Source organism: Rhinolophus hipposideros (assembly GCF_964194185.1).
Source record: "Rhinolophus hipposideros genome assembly, chromosome: 16".
NCBI classification, from domain to species: domain Eukaryota; kingdom Metazoa; phylum Chordata; class Mammalia; order Chiroptera; family Rhinolophidae; genus Rhinolophus; species Rhinolophus hipposideros.
The window spans coordinates 21,055,995-21,079,663 of record NC_138062.1 but is presented as its reverse complement, the minus strand read 5'-3'; positions in this window follow the sequence as shown (position 1 = coordinate 21,079,663).

Here is a 23,669-nt window from a genome sequence, read left to right as displayed (position 1 = left end):
AGATTGAGCCGGAGAACTTTAACCCACACTTCATGGGCAGCTACCTACTTCACCTATTCCAACTGGTATAACATGGTTCATATCTAAGGTGATTACCAAAAAGAAACTTTTAGATAATTAAATGGTTCCAGCCTAATTATTGGATCAAGATTTAGCTCAGAGCTAAGTATATTTTAAGTGTTTAATTAATTTCTAACTATATAAAATTGACCCCAGCCTTATATATATTTTAGTGTGCCTTTTGAGTAAGGAAGGAAGGGAAGTAGGATGGAGGAAGGGAAGAAGAAGGAAAACCACACATTAATAACATAAGCACAGCAAGTTTATATTTAGTTTTTGGGTTAATGTAAACATAACCATGTGACTCTCTATAACATAATTAATATTCGTGTACAGCACAATGATCAGTGTTGACGTGCATATACTCACCATCTCTAAGAAATTACTTGTTTCAAAATGACATTTCTGTGTGTGTGAAGACTCAAACATCCTTTTATGTCTTTATGTGTTTTGGTTTTATATTTTAATTTACCATCCTGGGTACAGTCATCTACAGATTAGATCAGAATATATTACATTAAAAATATATATACTATAAAAACTCCAGCCACACACCATAATTTCACACATCTGTGCCAAAGACTATAATCAATTCCAGATGGTCTAGTCTATAATACTTTCTGTAGTCATGGAAAATATCATTGGACAGACCTGTTGTACCACAGATTCTCAAATTTAAAGTTTCTGAGACATCTCGGAATGGTACAGCCTGAAAAAATCTGCAGTTGCTTCTCACAACATCCAATATACCTCTTCTTTTTACTTAAACAATTCCCATGTGAAAGAAAGGATCTAGATGAAAACGGGGATACATGAAGGAATCCACTGAAATCTCAAAAGCAAAGTGAAATGCTATAATTATTAAAATAAGCAGAACATATTCTCTGCTGTTTCCCTGAAGCTTGACCATAGACTATAAATACTAAATTGATATACTAAATAAATACTAGAATGTTACTGTTACCGAACGCAGTAGAAACAATTCAAGTATCTGTCCACTGATGAGCGGGGAGACAAAATGTGATACACCCACACCGTGGAATAATATTTGGCAATGCAAAGGAATGACATAGGAAACATGCTACAACATGGATGAACCCTGAAAACATTTTGCTAAGGGAGGGAAGCCAGTCACAAAAGACCACGTATTGTATGATTCCATTTAAATGAAGTGTCCGAATCCAAAGAGATAGAAAGCAGATTAGTGATTGCCCAGGACTGCGGGTGGGTGACGGATGGAGAGTGACTGCTAACAGGGATGGGGTTTCTTGTCAGGATGATGAAAATGTTCTAAAATTACATTGTGGTGACAGTTGCACAACTCTGTGAATATACTAAATTGCACACTTTAAATGGTTGAATTGTATGGTATGTGAATTATATGTTAATAACACCATTTCAAGAAAGCAAGGCAATAGCATAAATAAATAAAATAGCAAAGCTTTTCTCTGATAACAAATGACAAAAACTTTCTCCATGGTCAAAATTGAAATGCTCTGCAGCAAGCACTGAAAAATGAAAATTTGTGAGGGAAAATTTACTGCAGAGAACTCAATGTGATGGTGGTTACACAACTCTACCACCTGTATTTAAACAAGTGATTCCAGTTACCTGTTTATAGTTCTTGGGGCCTGAGTAGTATTGTGAGATAAAATACGGGAAGCTCAGTTAAATTTAAATTCTAGACAATGACTACATTTTTCGTATAAATGTCCCCAAATATTTATAAACGTTAAAATAAATATTGTAAAAATATTGTATATCTGGGAACATAATTACACTAGCACACCATCTATTGTCTGCCTAAAATTCAAATTTATCTAAGTGTCCTTTACTTTTTGTTGTTCTTAGTAAACCCGGCAGCCTAGACCTCTGATTATTATAGGTTGTTTGTTTTTTAGAGTGCTTTCTTACAAAGAGCTCAGAGCAGTTGAAAATAAAACCAGGGTCGGTCTAGATAAGAATGGGGGAAAATTGTTGCAAGCCCTATGTCACTCATTCATTTATTCAGTGTTTTATGTGTGTAGCACTGGAGGTACTACAGTGAGCAAGATGGACCCAGAGCTTAAAGTCTGGCAAGGAAGACAGACAAATGAAAATTCAATAACAATGAAGTACGATAAATGATAGAGGATGACAAAGAGATAGCAAGGGGACAGGAAAAGTCAGACAAAGTGGGCAAAGGCTCAGAGATGAGCAAGAACATGGCTAGTTTAAAGAAACAAAGCAATTTCACATGAAAAAAATGAAGCAAGGGTAGAATGGAGCAGAGAGTAATTTAAAGAGATATGGAAAAGCCAGACCATAGAAGGTGTGTGTGTGTGTGTGTTTGTGTGTGTGTGTGTGTGTGTGTGTGTGTGTGTTTTCATCGCTTTTATGTTTTTAAAGCAGTTTTAAGTGCACAACAAAATTGAGCAGGAAGTACAGAGGCTCCGCACACCCTGTCCTCACAGGTACACAGCCTTCCCCATTATCAATATCCCAGACCAAAGTGGTACATTTGTTATAGTCAACGAACCTACAATGACACATTGCTTTTATCCAAAGACCAGAGTTTACATTAAGTTTCACTTTTAGCGTTGCACATTCTATGGGTTTTAACAAATGACATCATGTGGAATAGTTTCATGGCCTGAAAAATCCTCTGTGCCCTACCTATTCATTCCTTCCTCTCCCAAACCCTGGTAACCACTGATCTTTTTACTGTCTCCAAAGTTTTGTCTTTTCCAAAATGTCATACATGTAGTTTGAATCATACAGTTTGTAGTCTTTTCGGATTGGCTTTTTTCGGATTGGAAAAATGTAACATTTCTCCATGTCTTTCAATTCTTGATAGCTCACTTCTTTTAAGCACTGAATATGTTCCATTGTCTGGATATAATCGTGGAGAGTTTTTAAGTCATCTTAAAAGTGTTGATTTTAAACAGGGGGGAAACATGATCACATTGCTTTAAAAAAAAAATCACTCTGGTTCTAAATTAGAAAGTAGACTGGAGGGCGACCAGTTAGAAGATTATTGTAATAATTTGGAAGAAAATGTTGGTGGCCTAGAATGGTGTATTAGTGACTACGAAGGGAAGTGAGCATAATCAAGGCATAAAAGGCAGAAGAATCCTAGGACTCGGGGATTGGTTGTGACAATGAAGAAGTGGGAGGAAGTAAGTCATATTCACAGATTTCTGGTTTGGACTGAGGTCCACATAATGAGAGCTGAGGAGGTAGGAGAGACCTATGGAGAAATATACTGAGAGCACTTGGGTGCATACTGAACTTGGATCGTCAACTAGATATCTGTCTGAGCAGTGACTTTCAGTAGATATTTGAGTTTACTAATGGAGAATTAAGGAAAGAGGTGTAACTCCCAGATGAAGATTTGGGAGTCATATCACAGAAACATAAATGGAAACTGAGCTATGGATGAACTCATCCAGAGAGTGTGGTCAGAGTGAGAAGAAAAGGGAGTTGGAATCCCGAAGAACACCAAAATGTGAAGTCCCTGCAGAATGACAGCAATCAGAGATGTTCATTAGAAACTAGGACTTGGTGACATCACAAAGCACTCGAAGAAAGTTCAAGATAGTGGGAGCTGAATTGTGACTTTTAGAGCCATTAAAAATTGTGGTATTCTCTCTCCCATAGAGAAATAAAACAAATACACATTTACATACATGCATATTAAAAATAAATAATTATATACCATATATCTATCCATCCATAAGGCAAGAATTTCACACATCTGTTGACATTAAAATGCTTTCTTTCTAAATTTGTCTGATGGAAGAATTTAGGTCAGTTCATTGAAGCTAATTTCATCAATTTTTCCTTGATTTTGCAAATGCCTTAAGTATGTGCTTAGTGTACATGTGGGATAATCTTATTCTGCTGACAGGGGATGTTTAGCAGTGTTGAATGTTCAATACAATAAAATAAAAATTCAACATGACTATTGGATTTAGAGATAGGGATATTGCTAAATTTGACAAGTTTTAATGGAGAGACGGGTCAGACTCCACAATGAAATGGATGACATAGGAAATGGGTCAGGAAGAAGGAAATGGACACAGTGAATGTACACAACCCTTTCAAGAACTTTGGCTCTGGAGCAAAAGAGAGAGAGAGTGCAAAGACTGGAGTGGAATGTGGAGTTAGAAGATGAGACTGTCTCGAGTGTGTTTAAGGGGTGGTAGAAAGATTGATTCTAGACAAAGGTGACAGGTCAGGCCTCAGAGAGCATGGACTTCTCCTGCTTTGTGAGAGAAAGAAGGAAGACAAGAAAGGGTATATTTGATGACAAGCTGATTTCAAGGCAGGAAGTTAAAAGTGTTTGGTCTACTAGTTTTACTTTCTTATAAAACAGACCGGACAAAAATTGCTTAAGCGTTAAAGGATAAAATGGAGCAGTCAGTAGTTCAAGGTGAATGGTGGAGAAATGGGCTGCTGCGAACAATAAGGAAGTTGACTTGGAACCCATTGTGTCTGAGAAAGAAAGACAGTAGGATGAAAAGTTAATGACAGAGTTCTTTTCACTTTGTAGGTATTCTTAAAATAATGTAAGATGATTTTTATACACACATGGACACCAATAGTAGAAATATCTTTTTAACACCACTTTTGATGTGTTATAAAGGTGTAAATCAAAAGAACTCCATCTCTGGAATAATAATCTCTCCTTCAGAATACTCCAAAATAAGACTCCAGGAACATCAATTTCTACCACCAACTTTTTATAAATAAATGTAGAGAATCAGGTTCAATTTACTGATCATCTACAATTCCATTATTCATGGTTAGATACAAGAAGCTTTGGTCAGAATAATCTGAAACAGCAGATAACCCAACGATTTAAATTGGGTTTTGAAAAACAATTATTTACATTAAATTTACATTTCCATGTTGCCTAATTAGACAAATATAAAAACTAACTTGGATTCTCTAGGAAAATATTCAGTGATATCAGGGGTGGAAGATGATTAGAAAAGATCCAGACAGAGATTAATAGCAACAAATAACAAAGAAAATGAATTTCCTCAATGATATTGGGACCAATTTCTAACAGACCTCTCTTTTTCAATTATGAAATAATTGATAAATAAATGATATCTAAACGTTCAGAAGCAGAGCTGTTCCCATCTCAAACTGATCCCACTCTTATTCTGAGCTGAGTCTTGACTGATTCCCTTCCAACATCCAGGCTTACCTACATTATTTTTCAATAATAAATAGTTCTACTGTGTGTGTGTGTGTGTGTGTGTGTGTGTGTGTGTGTGTGTGTGTGTTTGTGTTGAATGGAGACTTAACCAAGACAGGGGGCCACTTCTAATCTAATTATACTCCCCTCACATCTGTAATCCTCACTCATTCATTCAATCAATTCATTCAATCTCAGTAGTCATTTAAGTACTGAAAACTTACTCTGTGTCATGGACAGGGTTAATTGCTAACATCGCACAGATCAACAACCGAGATCAGCTAAGTAAATTACCAATTAAAAGTTGGTCATATGAGGTATGATTTATGACAGTTGTCTACTGTAAGGGAAAGCAGTGGGCTACCCACCTAAGTCTGCTATTCACTTATGAGTACTTCCCAAGGAAAATGGCCTTTGAGTTCATAAAGAATGACTAAGAGTTAACCAAGGAAAAGAAGAAAAGGGATCAGGAAGGATAAGAAGGACAGGATCAGTTTGGACAAAAAGGTGAGAGATGTCATGGCTGTATTCAAGAAAGCAGTTTCCTCTGATGGAGAACAGGGCCACATCCTAGAGATTCGTGTGCCAAGATAAGCACGTAGATCGTACCCTGAAAGTTGTAGGGATTTATTGATGGAAGCTTTGAAACGATGAGATGAGATTCATGATTTAGAACAAAGGCTCTACATGGGTTTAAGGAGTTTGGGAAATCTTTGAAAGCGGGAGATGAGTCTGAGGAGTCTGACTGAGACAGACCGGACGGAATTGAACAAGCTGAAATCCAGAAGTATTAATAGGGCAAAAACCACTATTTGTTTGACGAGAAGGAGGCAATGATTAGAAAAAAGAGCCTAAACTCCAGTTTCCAGTTTGGACATGGAATTTTGAACTTTGGCATTGTCACTCACAAAGTTAGAGATTGTAAGAGGACTAAAAGGTTTGGGCAGAAGGCACGGAGTTCAGATTTGGGCACGCTGAGATCAGAATGCCTATGGGGATAGCCTTTTAATCTATAATAAATAGATTTGTCACTCAGGAGACAGGTCAAAGCTGGAGATTTACATGAGAATCATAATATGGGTAGGTTGAATATGGATGAAGGTATAGCTTATAGAGAGTGGAACGAAGATAATGAGCAGAGAAAAGAAAAAACAATGACAGAGACCTGGCTGTATTATACAAACTGAGTGTTAGTGAGTGCCCTACTTAGTGAGGCAGAAAGAGCTAAGGCTCAGGTAGAGTTCAACCTTTCCTTATCCCAGTCAACTCACCCTGATTATTCCAGTCAAAATAATTTGTGAATTTTTATTTTTTTTCTTGATGATGGTTCTTATTCTCTAATTATAAATAGATGTTACATTTTTAAAAGCAATCGATAATATTGATTGATAATATTTGCTTACTTTTCTATTAATAGCTATAGGTGTATAAAGCAATGTAGTGATTAGACATTAGGTTGGTGCACAAGTAATTGCAGTTTAAAAGGTTAAAAATAAAGGCAAAAACCGCAATTAGTATATACCTCACAAAGTGATCACCCCAATAATTCTATTACGCATTTGACAGTGTAGTTATTACAAAATTATTGGCTATATTCCCTATGATGTACTTCATATGTGCTTACTTCTTAAACTTTAAGAACCTAAATCCATCTACAGGTCATTTAGCATTTAATTATGTTCACTGATGTGCATTGACAAAGGAAAAGTGCAGTTGATTACTGTAGAACACTCTTTGTAGATTATAAATAAACGTCTACAAATTGCTCTTATTTCTGGAAAAACACCTCTGTGCAATGTGGCTTCTGTGTCTCCCAACAAGAGGGAGAATTTTTACTCGACCCTTTGAATCTTGAGTTTTTGGGTTTTGTTTTTGTTTTCACTTGGCATGATCAAAAGGCCATCAGCCAACATGATACAGGCAGAGAGACTTGAATGGGGTGTGTACTTTGAGGCTTGCCCTCACTTGCTTCCAGGAAACTTTCCATCACCATGTGAAGAAGTCCAAGCTAGCCTACTGGAGAATCAGAGACCATGTGGCACAAACTGAGCCATCCCAGTTGAAGGGCTAGACTGTCCAACCTTTCAGCTGACAGATATGCAAAGGAATCATCCTAGATCATCCTGCCTCAGTTGGACTGCCAGCTCTGTAGAGATTAACAAAGCTGACTCAGAATAGAAGAGCCACCCAGATGACTCAGAAAACTGAGCAAATAAAATATTTTTTAATCACAAAGTTTAGGGATGATTTGTTATGCAGCAATAGATAACTGACATTATCAGCTTCTAGAGTTGAATAAGAAATCATTTAATTCGTTTTAAATAATTTTGAAATTATAATCTCTGATATAGGAAGAAAACCTTAAAGCAGGTAACTTTATGCCTCTTCTGTGACTTTAACCAGCAAAACATACTCCACTTAAGCATGTTTTAGAGTGCATAGACATACCTTAAATCATGACAATTAAGTATCTCAAAGTTTAATCATAGTTAATGGCCTGGGTTGAGCCTGAGTTGAGAAACAAGCAGCTCTAGCAAGTTTTCATACTATAGCTACCCATTTTTAACTTCATAATTGTAACAAAGACACATAATCAGTTTTTTTAATCCAAAGAGCACACTGATACTTATTATTCACCTTTTAATATATTTTTGTTTAAAATCCAATAAATGTTCTAAACCTTATATAGAGAAAGATCCCATGGATGCTTCTCAAAAATGAAAATATTTCATAATAAATATTAATATTGCCACAAAGGCTTGACAGAATTCTTCTAGAGTACCAATCTCAAAAGATAAAACTAGTTTTCTTAGGATAATTGTGGAGAAAGGTTATGAATTATTCATTTCTGTATCGCCCATAATCCCTCTAGTTTAGGGGGGGAATTGATATGTATTTGTTGAGTGAGCAAGTGAATGAATTATTGAGTAAGTGAATGATTAATGAGCCAATTGCATTTTTTTGGGCCTCATGATATGTGGTTGTTGTACTTCAGGAGATGTGATCTGACCCATGATAAAACTGACTCGATATAATTGATGAGTCATCTCATAACAAGATTCTACCAGTATTGTACTCATAACTGAAACCATGCTAATGACTCTGAAAGAATCATCTCAACTAAGAGATCCTTCTACATAAGTAAGATTCACCAGTTTCTGCCCAGTATCTAAAATGGATTGTATTCTTCAAGAAGAACAAGATCAGCTAATCTGACTTCCACCTCATTTATAAGTTGTGTGTATAGTTATAGATATAGATATAGATATTATAAAATATATGTTTATCTTTATATTTAGAGATAACACTGGAGATTGTTATCTGAGTGAACAGGTGTGGCTGAACAAACTTTTGCCTGACCAACTGTTCTTTCCACACTGTACACACATAAAGACTATTCTATGGTTGGCAGCTGTAGCCCTATTTGCAGATCCCACAGCTATTTGTGGCTTTCATCATTTAAAATCATGCTCTACCCATTACCATTATTCATAAATAGCTATACTCCTTACTTATGCAAGTAAAGATGTTCTGCCTATTATCACTTTGGAATTCCAGAAGTGCAGAGTCATAAAGTTTTACTTTGTGAGATTTTCATAGGTTTTTTTCCCCTGCTTACTTTGTTTTTGCTTGCCATTTTTCAGCTCAGCAAACAGCATCTGTGTGAGTCTCCTATTGTCCGACATTCCTCACACCTGCCCAATACAAAGCCTCATGCTTCCACAGGAATATACATACACTAGCTTAGTTGAGGCCCTCGCCATCTGACTTGCTTAAAGTTAAATACCACTCACAAGAGGACATGATGAACCTATTCAAGAACTAATTAATTCACTTACTTACTGCTTATTTCTTGAAGCACTGAGCACTGTTCTAGGTGCCGGGAATGCAACATTAAACAGAGTCACAGTGGAGCTTCTGCTATAGCAATTCACACTTCTCTTCCCACTTCAGAGCAGAGAAGGCACCTCTACTTTAATATCACTGACACAATTGTTTTGCACCTAATAAGTGCTTAATAAATGCTGGTCAGAATTCTTAAAAACCTCAGTTTGTGCTGAAGTCTGATATATATGTGTGTGTGTGTGTGTGTGTGTGTGTGTGTGTGTGTATACACATACATATATATTAATATGTACATACATATATACATGTATACTGTATATGTATAACACACACACACACACACACACATCTCTTATCTTCCAGTAAACAGTGGAGAACACTGGACTTCTCGTTGATTCCATTTTCCACTCCTACTTACTGGATCCACCCCTGGATCCTCGTACTGCCTCAGTAACAAAAACCATGACCACCTTTTAGATCTCTTTGGCCAGTCAAAACAATTAACTGGCTACATTACTTCCTCTCTGCAGCCTGAGGTATGATTTTGTTCTTCCTGGACTTGTATCATGCATCTGGTCCTGTATTTATTTGGCCAAACTTTCCATATGTTTTATTGCCATTTTTCCTGAGTGCCCAACTATATTTTAGATGTGCAGGTATGGATTCACGGCATGCATATTGCTCATTTAACTATTTTTTGTGCCCTATTGGCTCAGGCATCTTAGAGGTTTGTTAGTTGGTTGGTTGGTTGGTTGGTTGGTTGGTTATCTATTCGCAAGACTATAGTTTTGGAATCCCAAAGAAAACTGGATTATATATACTGATATATTCCCATTTCACAAGTTCTTTGACAGAACCTACCTACCCAACTTTGTATTTCTTAGTCAGTGTAAATTCTCCCCCCAAAAAGGTCTTATTGGTTGTATTTCTAAATATGGATTCAAAAGGTTCAACCTTTAATTACCCAGGTTTTATTTCCCTTTGGACTTTCAGAAGTACCATGTGTTTTCCAGCTTTACCCTCTATATAATCTAAGGCAAAGTTGGAGTGTAGGTGGGTAGAAAATGCTAAAACTTATTAGTGAATAATAATCATACCCCAGAGAATTAGAAATTCTGATGGAAAAGTAAAAAAGGAAGTGTTTATTTTGTACCTCCTATATTGATAGCTATATACTAGTTCCTATGTAAAGATTATCATTCTCCCCCAAGTATCCCTAACATTTTAATGAAGAGAAAAGACTAAGAAAATATATGGCCAACAACAACAAAAAAAGGCATTTCATACTGTTTTAGCAAAATCATAGATATCATCAGAAACGCAAAATCAATAGCCAGTTGAATGGCACCGGTAATTATAACTAAAGAAAATCAGAGACAACAAAGCACTGAATAGTCCAGGTGCCTCACACATAGCAAATACTCTCAGAAGAGGGGTCATATTTAACTAGTGCACCTGGGGTGTAGGGCCCTTTGGTTTTGTAAGGCACAGAGGCAGGAATTAGTATGAAAGCTATGGCTGGTAGGGGATGGGTGGACATTTGTCACACAGTGCAGGGACTTTTGAATACCCTTCCTATGCTGCAGAATTTGTACCTCCTCAAAGAAGAAGTTAGAAAATGTATTTCCTAGCTTCTCTCGAACCCAGGGTGTGGGCTCATGACCTGAGCTTCTCCAAAGCAGCTTATACAAGACCTAAGTTTGGAAAAGGGTGGAGTGATGAGAGAGTAGTTTTAACAAAGCCAGTCAACACGTCAGAGGCGACAGTCACAGTTGTCCTAGCTCGAGCATCCCCTGCAAACTTCAGAGCTCAGTCAGCAAGCTGGCCAGTGGAGTAGTGTGACACTGCAATGTGGAGATTGTTCCTGGCTCTAAGGCCACCACGCTTAGTCTCTGTCCATCACAGAGACTCTGTGATGTCTATGATGTACAATTGCTCCTTTTATAAACTTCCTGTTCTGCTTAAAACAGTGCAAGTGGGTTCTGTTGTTTGCATCTACAAACCTTAAGAGAGACCAGACTGATGGGAGCAGAACGTGGCTCTTGAATAGTATTTGTTTAGGAAGGAAGAAAAATATGTATATTAGTAAAAATCTAAGTTTAGAACAAGTTCTGGAAAATTGGGGAGAAAAGCAAGTGGCAAAAAGATATACACGAGTTCTGACAATTGAGTTTGTGAACTTGTTGCAACGATGTTGCTAACCTTTTTTGATACCAGAGGGATTATTCATTATGAATTTGTACCAACGAGACAAACAGTTAACCAAGTTTACTATTTGCAAGTGCTGAAAAGGCTGCATGAGAAAGTTAATTGAAAACGACCTGAACTTTTCACCAACAATTCACGGCTCTTGCATCATGACAATGCACCAGCTCACATAGCACTGTCTGTGAGGGAGTTTTTAGCCAGTGAACTAATAACGGTATTGGAACACCCTCCTTACTCACCTGATCTGGCCCCCAGTGACTTCTTTCTTTACTGAAGATAAAGGAAATATTGAAAGGAGGACATTTTGGTGACATCCAGGACATCAAGGGTAATACGATGACAACTCTGATGGCCATTCCAGAAAAAGAGATCCAAAATTGCTTTGAAGGGTGGACTAGGTGCTGGCATCAGTCCATAGCTTCCCAAGGGAAGTACTTCAAAGGTGACTGTAGTGATATTCAGCAATGAAGTACATAACACTTTTTCTAGGATGAGTTTGCAAACTTAATTGTCAGACCTCATAGAAAAAGCATGATACATTTAATAATGGTATAATAAGCAAAATGCCATTAATGCTGGATGTTTGGCAGGAGTGTTCAGTCACCTGTGCCCTGCTACACTTCCGCCTTCCTCTGTGCTCCTTTGTACCCTGGGTGGCTGACCTCTGTCCTCTGCATCATCAGGCCCTATATTTCAACTGGGTCTGCCACTGATGAGCATCACGAGGCAAGAGTATGAGGTCAGTGAGGTCCATTCTCTTGATCCCTTCCCTGTGAGGTCTGGTGGACTGCACCTATCTTGACTGCAGGACTGGACCCCTGTCAGGCACCTTTATTCTCACTGTGTTCTTTGAGTATTTTTTATTGGCTCTTGACACTTAGACATGGTGATAGAACTTCAAAGTTGCTACTCCCAAAGCAGTACTTATCCATTCAAGTTACCTGCACTCTCACACCTCTACAAACTGTCTTTCTATAAACTCTCCTCCATTTATCCATTGAGTGTACCATCACTTTTCTGCTGTGGCTTTAACTGATAAAGTAATATATAGTATCTTGGGGTATGTGTCTTACAAAACTAAAAGACCTACAAGGGAAAAGACGAACACAACATCCAGAAGAGTGGTTAATGCCAGGGGATGGGAAGGGAGGGAGAATCATAATATTGGGGAATGGTAAAGAGGAGATACAGAAGTAGCAACTATGTTATATGTAATACGTATAAAAGTGTATTCTTAATATAAAAGTGTATTCTTAAGCTGGGTCATGGGAACATGAATGTTCTCTACAGCATTCTTTTTTTATTTTTTATATTAAAGTCCATAATTGAACAATGATTTTTCACTCTCTTAATGATATCCTTTAGTGAATAAAAATCTTAATTTTAATATAATTTAATTTATCAAACTTTTCCTCTATGGTTAGAGCTTTCTTAAATCCTATTTTAGAAATCTTTGCCAACCAAAATGGCGACATTGAAGATGCCAGCTTCTGTCCCCACGCCCCACCCTCCAAACCCCCCCTCCACACACACACATAAAGACAAGCAATTACACAGCTATCCACAAACAAAAACGCACAGGAACAGAGAGGAAAATGGTGGTTACGATTTACCAGAGGAAATGGTTACCACTTACCAGGGGAAATGGGGAGATGTTGGTAAAGCTTATAAACTTACAAGCTTTATAAGATGAATAAGTTCTGGGGATCGAATGTACATCATGGTGATTACAGCTAATAATACTGTATTATATACTTGAATGTTGCTAAGAGAGTAAATCTTAAATGGTGTTACCACAAAAAAGAAATGGTGATTTTTTTGAAGCAATGGAAGAGGTGTTAGCTAACACTACTGCCGTAATCATATTGCAATATACAAGGGTAACAAATGAACACCTTAAACTTACACAATGTTTTATGCCAATTGTATCAGTAAAGCTGTGGGAAAAGAAATATTTGCCTATTTAAGAACATCTTAGTCATTAAAATTTTCTCCATGGTATTTTCTAGAAGCGTTATCAGGTTACCTTTGTCATTTAGGTCTACAATCTATTTGGAATTTATTTTGGTGTTATGCTTTGTGTGGTTAATATATTGTGGTTAAGCCAACGTGATTATTATCTTAGCTTGATTCTCATGGCTAATGCTGTGTTTAGGATTTTTGCCTTTATATTTATAAGTGAGATTAGCCTGTTGATCTTTTTTTGTAATGACCTGGTAATTGGCTTTTGGTAATTGTTCTTCCTTAAGTATCTGGAGCATTCACAGGGCCTGGATATTTCTTTCTGGGAAGGTCTTAAATCAGAGGTAGCATTTCTTGAATAGAACTATTCATATTTTTCTTGCATCGTCAGAAAGTAGGTAAGGATAAACATTTATGTTTTTCTGCATTTAGATATCCAATCAATTTTGTACTATTTGTTTAAAAGGCTTTGCTTCCCCCACTCTGCCGCACCCCTCTCCCACCAAGAGCATCTTTAATACAAATCAGGTTACCACATATCTGTGGTAGGTTTTGGACTCCATGCTACTCTTCAACATTTTTTATCTATCCTTGCATCAATACCTCACTATTTTAATTACTGTAGCTTTATAGTGTCTTGATACCAGATCATGTAAATCCTTTGTACTTGTCTTCAGATTATCCTTGCTATTCTTGCTATTCTTGCTATTCTTGACTATTACATTTTCACATAAATAGAAAATCAACTTGTCAAATTTTTCAGAGTAAACAAACAACAAACTTTTTTTTTTTCTTTTTGATTGGAATTACATTATATCTACAAACAAATTTGTGGAGAATTGACATCTTTACAACTTTGAGTCTTCCAATTAATGAACACAGAAAATCTTTCCATTTATTTAGTTCTTCTTTTAGTTATCTCGGTAATGTTTTATAGTTTTGTGAGAAGATTTTATCATCTTTGGTTAGATTTATAATATTTCTAAAGTATTTGTTGCTTCTGATGCTACTGTCCATGGTACTTTGTTTTGTTTTGTTTTGTTTTGATTTGTTTTGTTTTGTTTTAATTAAAGTTTGTTGGGGTGACAATTGTTAGTGAAGTTACATAGGTTTCAAGTGTACAATTCTGTAATACATCATCAATATATCATATTGTTTATTCGCCACCCAGAGTCAGTTCTCCTTCTATCACCATATATTTGATCCCGTTTACCCTCATCTACCACCCCCCATCCCCTTACCCTCTGGTAACCACTAAACTATTTTCTGTGTCTATGAGTTTTTGTTTCTTCATTTGTTTGTCTTGTTCCTTTCTTGTTTTCAGTTTCATATACCACATATCAGTGAAATCATATGGTTCTTGAAAGTTGGCTGACTTAGCTGACTTTTTCTGTCTGACTTAGCATAATAATCTCAAGATCCATCCATGTTGCTGTCTTTTGAACTTTATTTTCTAATTATTTGTAACTGATATTTAAAGTTGTTTTTAAGATTAATCCTATATCCAGTGATTTTGTTACATTCACTTATTAACTCCAATAATTTATGTGCAGATTCTTTTGGATTTTCTATATCAACAATCATTTTATCTATGAATAATAATAGTTTGTTTCTTTCTTTCCAATTCTCATGATGTTTTTCTTATGTTATTTCATTGTCTACACCCCCTAGTGCAATGTTGAGTACAAGTGGTAATAGCAATGTTTTTGTTTCTTAAAGAAAAAATTTCGATACTCCATAACTGTTATATTTCCTGTAGGATTTTTCTGTACATAATATTTGTCAGATTGAGGAATTCCCTTCTAATGTTAGCTTGATAAGAATTGTTCCCATAAACAAGTATTGATTTTCAGAAAATAGTTTTACTGCATCTATTGAAATAATTCTATGATATTTTTTCTCCTTCATTCTGTGAATGTGATGGATTAAATTGATTTTTGAATATTAAAACTGTGTTCCATTCTTGGAATAATCCAATGTGATTATTGTCTTAGCATGATTTCCCCCAGTAGCAGGCCCCGAGACAGGGATTTTGTTGTAAGTATTTTATTAGGGAGTTGAAGAAAACTCTGGTAAGAGAGTAGAGAAGTGAGAGAGACGGGAAGGAAGCCAACAATTATCAAGCCAGCAGCGATAATGGGTGACTGGAGCATAAGCCCTCCAAGAAACTCTAAGAAATGGTGTTAGCATATATCTCAGAATCATCCCACCTCAGATGAGGGAAGTGGAATATTTGTGAGCCAACCCCTCCCACCAAGAAATCATTTGCTGAGGATTGTTTCTGGCAAATGTTAATTCGCTGGTTTCTATGGCCTCCATGCATGAAGGCAGAGGATCTTCTGTAGCTCCAGAGAAAATGAAAGGGAGATGTCGATCCTCCCATAGGCCACATCAGTAATACTGGTGAATTATCATTCTTTTAGCATATTTGGATTCTCTTTTATGTTTAGAATTTTTGCTTTTATGTTCATGAATGAAAACGGCCCATTGATCCTTTTTTGTAATGGCCTGGTAATTGGCCCTTGGTAATATTTCTTCCTTAGATATCTGGAGCATTCACTGGGCATGGATATTTCTTTCTGAGAAGATTTTAAAGGAGGGATTCCATTTCTTAAATAGAACTATACAGACTTTGTTTCCTTGCATCAGTTTTGGTTTAAAAGTACATGTTTATTCTATCTGAATTTTCAAATTTATTGTCATAAAATTGTATTGGTGGTATCCACATTGATGTAAGAGAGTATTTTTATATTCTTAAACAGAACACTTGACATCTCTGATAGACAACTTCACTATGATTCAGAGCCACTCTAAGATTAAATATTAGCCTTATATTTGTGTAATTTAAGAAAGTGAAGATCTACTTCAAAGTGAGTTTTGGCCTCTACAACTAAAGCTATTAGTAACTTTTCAATGCAATTAACTCATTAGAAACACAAATTAACTCCACCTCACCTAATGCAAATTACACAAGTTATAAACATATAAGAAGGCACCGGAGACCCAAAAGTGCAACTCTGATATCACATCAGAGCAAGAAATTTAGATTTAGAGTTATCAGACTAAAAGTGGTAGATGAAGCCGTAAGAGAGAGCTCATATTCAAGAAATACTGGGAGTGCCAAAAAATGTATACAAGTGGACACTTTGGTCAACGTTGCTCAAGCAGTGGTTCGCCATAATCAGAAGTGTCTAGATGCTGATGGTAACCACTTTGAGCACCTCTTGTAAGTGCAGAAGTCAGACATGGCTTGCAGTCATCTTTTATTATTGGTATATATTGAGTATTACAATTTTAATAGCTTTTTCCTTTCTTAAAATGTGTATACATTTTTTGGCACCCTTTTTATGTAGAGAGAAAAAAAAAGTGTCAAGTTTGAAAAGGGACGAAAATGGAAAGAAACGAAAATAAAATAGAAAAGGTGACAAGTAAGAGGAAGAACCAGAATTATGATGTTGGACATGTCAAAGAAGGATAGTTTCAAGAGGGAAGAGGTCTGGAGTTCCTGGTATATTCGAACCAATTAAGATAGTTAGCTTTTGAGTGACATTTAAGAAACTAGTTTTGGTAAAGTAGTGGATGTTTGTTAGGAAACAAGTTGTCAGAAAATGTGGATAATAGATTGTTTCACTGATTTCAAAGAAATGCACATACTGAATGGCTGTGGTGCTAGGTGGCCAAGAGATTTTGAAATGTTTTTGTAAAAGAAGGGAAAGTTCTATACTGTAGCCTCACCAGTCAAGATGTGAGAAGGATAAAAAGCAACTACAAGTGAGCCAGGTCTAATACACAACGGTCAACAACATTACAACTCAAACAACCCTTTCTTCCTTAAACCTGATACTTTAAGTCCCACAAGTTTTAATACTAAAAGAAAGCACTGCTTTTCTTCTCGCCTCTTGTATCATTTAAAGCGTTTTACTGATCTCTGTAATAAAGGAAAAAATACAACAATTCTGAGAGAAATCATCACACTCTATCATTTTAGTTGTGTTTACATGAAACAAAGAAGTAATGTGCACTCCGGGAAATCAAGCAAAGTGAACTTCTATTACCCTCATCCTATCTTTAAGGATAGTCCAAACTTAAGTGATTTCTGGAAATCTCACACAGGTAGGACCTTCCTAATTCCAGAATCTCAGATATCACGTTGTTGAGCCTAAAGGTTTCTAGCAGTGAAATGATTGCCCAACCCTGCTCCAAAAAGAAAGATTTTTGAAAGAAGACACCCACACACACACTTTCAGGAAAAAGAAATATATATTACATAAATAAATATATGTGTGTGTGTGTGTGTGTGTGTATATATATATATATATATATATATATATATACACACACACACATGTGTATTTCTTGGACACTTGCAATATGTGCAAAGAAAATGATTTCTTGTTTCGTTGTAAGGAAGGAGCTTAGCACATGAAAACCAGGGCCAGTCATTTCTTCGACAAACATATTTCTCATGTTTTTGTGGAGTAACCTCAGTGCTTCCAAGGAGTAATGAAACTACGTGAGTCCAGAGAGGCTAATCATTTATAATAAATCTTTCTTAAACACTTATTAATTGCATATGATACATGAATCCCAATGGGTCCAGGTATGTTTTAGCTCTCCCCCGCATTTCCTCACAAGAGCAGAGGTTTCCTTTGTCTTCTGCAGTAGCAAGAGCATATCTTCTTCCTAGGACTGATGTTGGGGAGGAGATAGAAAGATTGGAGGAGGGTAACTCCTCAGGCCTCCATCCATGGACAAAGATTCTAGGCACCCCCCTCAATTGTAGCTGGAAAAGTGGGGGTTAATAACTGGTAAGACTGGTTTTTTCTCCTATCAATCAGCTGAAAACAGTTTCCTTCAACTAAGTATATGCTTTAAAATGAAATGCATGATGAATAGATGACTTTTTCCTAATACTATGCTTTGCTCTCTTCTGAACAGCACAACCAACAGTTTTGGGCCATGTGAGGTACATTGTTAATGTTATAACACTGTAGAGTTGGAAAGGGACTTTTAAAAGGTTCTGGCCCAAATCCCTCATTTTACTGACGCGGAAATGGGGGCTCATAGATGTGGTATTTCTTGCCCAAGGTCACACAGTTCCTGGAAGATTAATGACTGAAACTCTAGTTATGGTCTACCACACCAAATTTTTCTTATTACAGTAAACAACTGATTTCGTTTGTTTCATTTCTTTCTCTCTCTCTCTCTCTCTCTCTCTCTCTCTCTCTCTCTCTCTCTCTCTCTCTCTCTCTCTCTCTCATACAAATTGAAACCAAAGATTAAATGTATTACATTCATTAACCCACCACACTGACTACCCCTCCAGGTACCATTAAGAAGTTTTTAACTGTTTCTTTGAATTGAAACTTGTCATACAGGTTCTCAGCCTAGACACAACCTCATTATTTGTTTGTTTGGGGTTTTTTTTGTTGTTGTTATTGGGGGGGAGTTCCCTTTTCTGGTAGTAATTTAAAAATAACTCCTTATGTATTTTGCACTTTTTTAACTTTGGAAAACTCGGTTTATCTCTGTGCTATCTATTTTATCATTGATTTCCTATATATGAATGGCCAACACAACCATTAAAGTCATTTAAACATATCCATTGAAGTAGTGAATGAAATTTTGTGACACACACAAAAAAATTCAGCATGATTTCATGCATCCAGATTTATTTTAGCACCTTAGATATAATGTGAACTTGGTTTTTACACTAATAGAAATGAGAAGTTGAGAAATATAAATTGGAGTGCTAATCTAGTTTATGAGTAGCTGTCACCCAGAAGAGTGAAATGGCAAGTATGCCAAGGTCACATAGTTAATTAACAATGGAACCAACACCAGATCCCAAGTTTACTGGATGGACCGCCAGGTCAGCTGTTTATTCCACCACATCGTGTTGCCTGTCCATTGGCTTCTAATAGTCCTAATGTTTCTAAAATAAACTTGGTTCTTTGAGTTTTCCTTCAATAATTGTTCTTTTCATTTGGAGGTAGAGAAGGGAGGAGGATGTTTTGATTCTGTCTTCCTTTTTTGGGTTCCACCTTTCTTGCATCTGTGGGCCTTTTGTGCACTTGCCCTGCTGAAATGGTAAACAAGCCTCCAGGTTTTTTGTCTGATATTATCAAAGAAGGAAAAAAACAAAAGCAGTTCCTTGCACTTATGAAACAGGTTTCCTTCCTGGCTGGCACAAGCCATCATTTCTTATGAAGGTAGCTGCAACAAAAAATCTTTACAATTGCTCAGGGATTGAAGCATAGTGGTAGTGGGTGGAATGAGACTGAGTTTTCATGTTTCGACCTTTATATAAATTATGTAACTTCACTCCCAGAGGAAGAGCATAACTTGGACTTTTCACTAGCAACACCTCTTAGACAACTCTGAGTCCCACCCCCTTTACTCCTAGCACGTTGAATTAGGTGTCACACTCCACAGCTTTATTTCTGGACTCTCTCCCTTTCCACTGCCTTTGAGAGTGGAGCTTCTAAGGCATTATCCTAATTCAGATGCTAATCAACTCTTTGAGACCTAGGCTCTTCTACTGACCTCCAGATGTCTTCTTCCCACGATAGTCTTCTAGCTTCAATCCTTCTGAAATGTCTCCATTTTACACAGATGTCCTATGGCATAAGAGTTTTGATTCCTGTCAATCAATCCTTTCATGACACTCTCAATTTCTTTGACTACCAAACCGACTCTCTCTCCTTGGTACCCCCAACACTTTTACTAATCCTTAGTCTATTCTTTGCAGGTTCCTCTGACTCTTCCAGTCTCTTAAATATGGTACCTTCTCTTCTCAATATGTAAGCTCTGCTGCCAAATGCATTTAATCAACCAGCACCTAACTGACCCCTTACAAACCTACATCTCCAGGCCAGATCTTTCTCTACCTCACAGTTAAAAATCTAAAATCACTGTGTCTAGTACAGAAGCCCTGATACATGGAGCTACTTAAATTCAAATTTAAATTAATTAAAATTTAACATAATTTAAAATTCAATTTCAAGTTTTCACTAGCCGCCTGTGGCTAGTGATTGCCATGTTGGACAGCACAAATATAGAACATTTTCACCAACACAGAAAGTCCTGTTGGCCAGTGCTACTCTAAAATTTTCTACAAATAAACACAAAAACAAAAAACTATCTTAAAATATTTAAAATTTATCTTATATGAATGTCTAAGCCTGCTCTTCTGTATGAATTTTCTCTTCTGTCTCTTCCAAAACTACTGACTCAGTTCCCATAAACTTTGCAATGTTATCTTAATTGGTCTCGCTCCCTGATTTCTGTACATCCTAACCCTCCAAAATTCATTTTTCACAATGTAGCCAAGGGTCTCTTTCCAAGTTGTAAGTCTAGTTGTGTTAATCTCCTAGTAATACATTTTTAATGGGTTTCCAGTACCTATATAGATAACCACATAATTTATCATCTAAATCCAGACAATTTTGATAATAAAAGGGGATGCTATTAATAATTATGCTGCTCCAATAGGACTAAAATGGGACTTTCTGAAGTCAACTAGTATGTGTGGTCACCTTGCATAGATTCTCAGTTTCTAAGCTTAGTTTATGAGCTTTTATATGATCTGGTCCTGTCCATCTCTTCAGCTCTATAGGTCTATTTGCCATTCACCAAATGCAATGTCCTGTTTTACGCTTCTGAGAATTTACTTATTTTGATCCCTATGCCTAGACCTCCTGCACTCTCTTTGTCATACCTGCTAAATACAGAATTTTAAAAGATGTATATTAGCACTATACACTCTATTATTTTAAAATATATGTGTGTCCTGCTTATAAACTAATATATAATTATCAGAGAAATTTATAAAATGTACCAGAGATTAAAAAAGATAAAGGCACCCATCTTCCTACCATTCAGAGCCCACCACAGTTAATGTCTCATTGTGTAATTTTCTTTATCCATCTGTCCACATATAGTCTTCTTTACAAAATTTAGTTTTTTATTATTTTGCAACAGGCTTTTATCATGTACTATATGATTTCTATTTTCTCATGTCATAAATATTCTTTCGTAACATGAGTTTTCTTTCATTTAAAAAGTTTTTTATGAGGTATAATGTACATATAACAATGAACATATCTTAAGTGTAAAGCTTTAATGAACATTTTGTTAAAATGAGTTGTAAACAAATGAACACACCCATATGATCATGACCAAAATAAAGATAACATCACCACATCATCCCTCATTCCTACCCCGATGATTCCCCACTCCCACCCCCAGAGGCAGCCGCTGTGTCATTGGAAATAGGGATGAATAGAAAGTGGGGTAGCACAAGCTGGCAAAATCTGCCCCAACCTGAAACACTTGCTCTCACTATTGTTATTATCATAACTTACTTATGCCTACTCTTGAACTGCCTAGAAAACGTGAGGTTTATTGGAGTGACATTGGCTAACAACATTATATAAGGTCCAAGTGCACAATTCTATAATACATCATCTGCATATTGTACATGTGCTATATTGTGAGTTTTAATAGCTGAATATTAATTCATTGGATAAAGATGCAGTAGTTTCGCTCATCTTGTGTTAAATGTTGCTCAAAATTTATAAAATTTATGAGACAGATATATTTTTTCTCATAATAAAAGCAATTCATATTCACAATAGACTTTTTGAAGGAAGATACCCAAAGAAGAAAAGAGATTTATCACATTTAGGAAATGACTTGTATGTTATTGAAAAGATAAGTCTATATGAAACATTTCTGAAACTGTTAATAATTCAATGAAAAAGTATTGCATTTCTAGAAATGTGGACATGCAAAATTTCAAGAATGCAAATAATGTATAAAGATAGATTTTTTTATGATTATGAATATTTTCTCTCCATATCTATGACTGCCACTAAGCTATTTTCTTCTAAATACATACATGTTAAGCATGTTTGTAAGAAATACTTTGCAAGGTATGTAACATTATTCCAGAAATGCTACCCATGAACGTTAAAGTAGAATGTAACCTTTCTGAAAATTTCCACTTCGTTTTAATCACAGATGAAACAGAAAGAGATTTGTTTTTTAAATGTTATACAAAATTTCTGACCTGGGAATTTTTGAAAATATAAATTATTTCTCCCAAAGATTTAGGACTTAACCAAGTGTAATTGGAGCAGAATTTGCGCTTCTAGGAAACATAAACATGATTAATAGATCACAGATACAGTTACCATTTGCCATTTCAGCAAGTGAAAGGTAGACTTGTGAATATATGAATACCAGAGCATGTGCCAAAACACTACCGTGATTTTATTACTTGTTGCTGTTTAATTTTAAAATGACTTCATTCAATCTCAATTAAACTTTTAATGTGCTACATCTTGGTAGTTGTTTGTCAGGAAACTGTCACAAATTTATTCCAGTGGTCTGTGCACACTTACCTATTGCAGAAATATTTTAAATAGTCCTTTCAAAGCAGGAATATCAAAATATTTAGAACTGAATGCTACAGGCAAGGATATATAGTGACTGAGTAATACTAATATGCGATTGGATTTTGGAGGAAGTAGTTCAGAACTATAGAAATACCAATAATACTTCTCTACTCTAAACCCTAAACATATGTATATATAAGGCTCATAAATCATTGTCAAGAAAACACGACCTCCAGAGAGTGGACAAAATTTCAGCAAACTCACACCAGCATGTAAACATAGTGCCAACCAACAGCCATGTTTGCACAGGAGAAAGTAGCAGGCCCAGTGACCCTTGGCCATTTTGACCTTGGTCTTGAAGAGTATGTCGCTTACCTTTGTGGATGGTATCTGGGCGTATCTGGGAAACATCAGGGGTGAGAGTATGTAGCCTTCAGGCTGTGCACACTTGTGCAGGCTGATTGTGGAAATGTAAACATGCTAGCAAAAACACTTGGGTGTCTTTGGCCAAAGAAGGAGAGCAAGCAAGCTAAGGTGAATGGCTCAGAGCAAAGCTGAGCAGACTGAGAGCCTGCTGGTTATTTCAGAGGATTTAGCCTTTGTATGTTGACTAGCAAATCGAGTGGGGCACGTGCTACCACAGGCATTCAAATAGATGCTAATCCGAATGTCTAGGGGTGACCTCAATTCAGTGCAGATAAATTACTCTGCCTCCGTGTTCCCTTCAATTGCGGTCATTTCATATTGCCAATCTATTGATAGAAGAAGATCTGAACTACAGTTTTCTATAAGTACAGTCCGAGAGTCTCCATAGCTTTCACAGAACAGCAGAGGGAGGAGCAGGTGACGAGTAATATTACCAATTGGCTGGGCTGCTGAGACTAAACACACACCTGCCCTAGCCATGGTGAACAGGCGTTTCCTGGGACTTGCACTTTTCTTGCTGAAATGGTAATTGCTCCCTCCACTGAGGCATGATGTTAACCTTTATTTTCTACTTACAT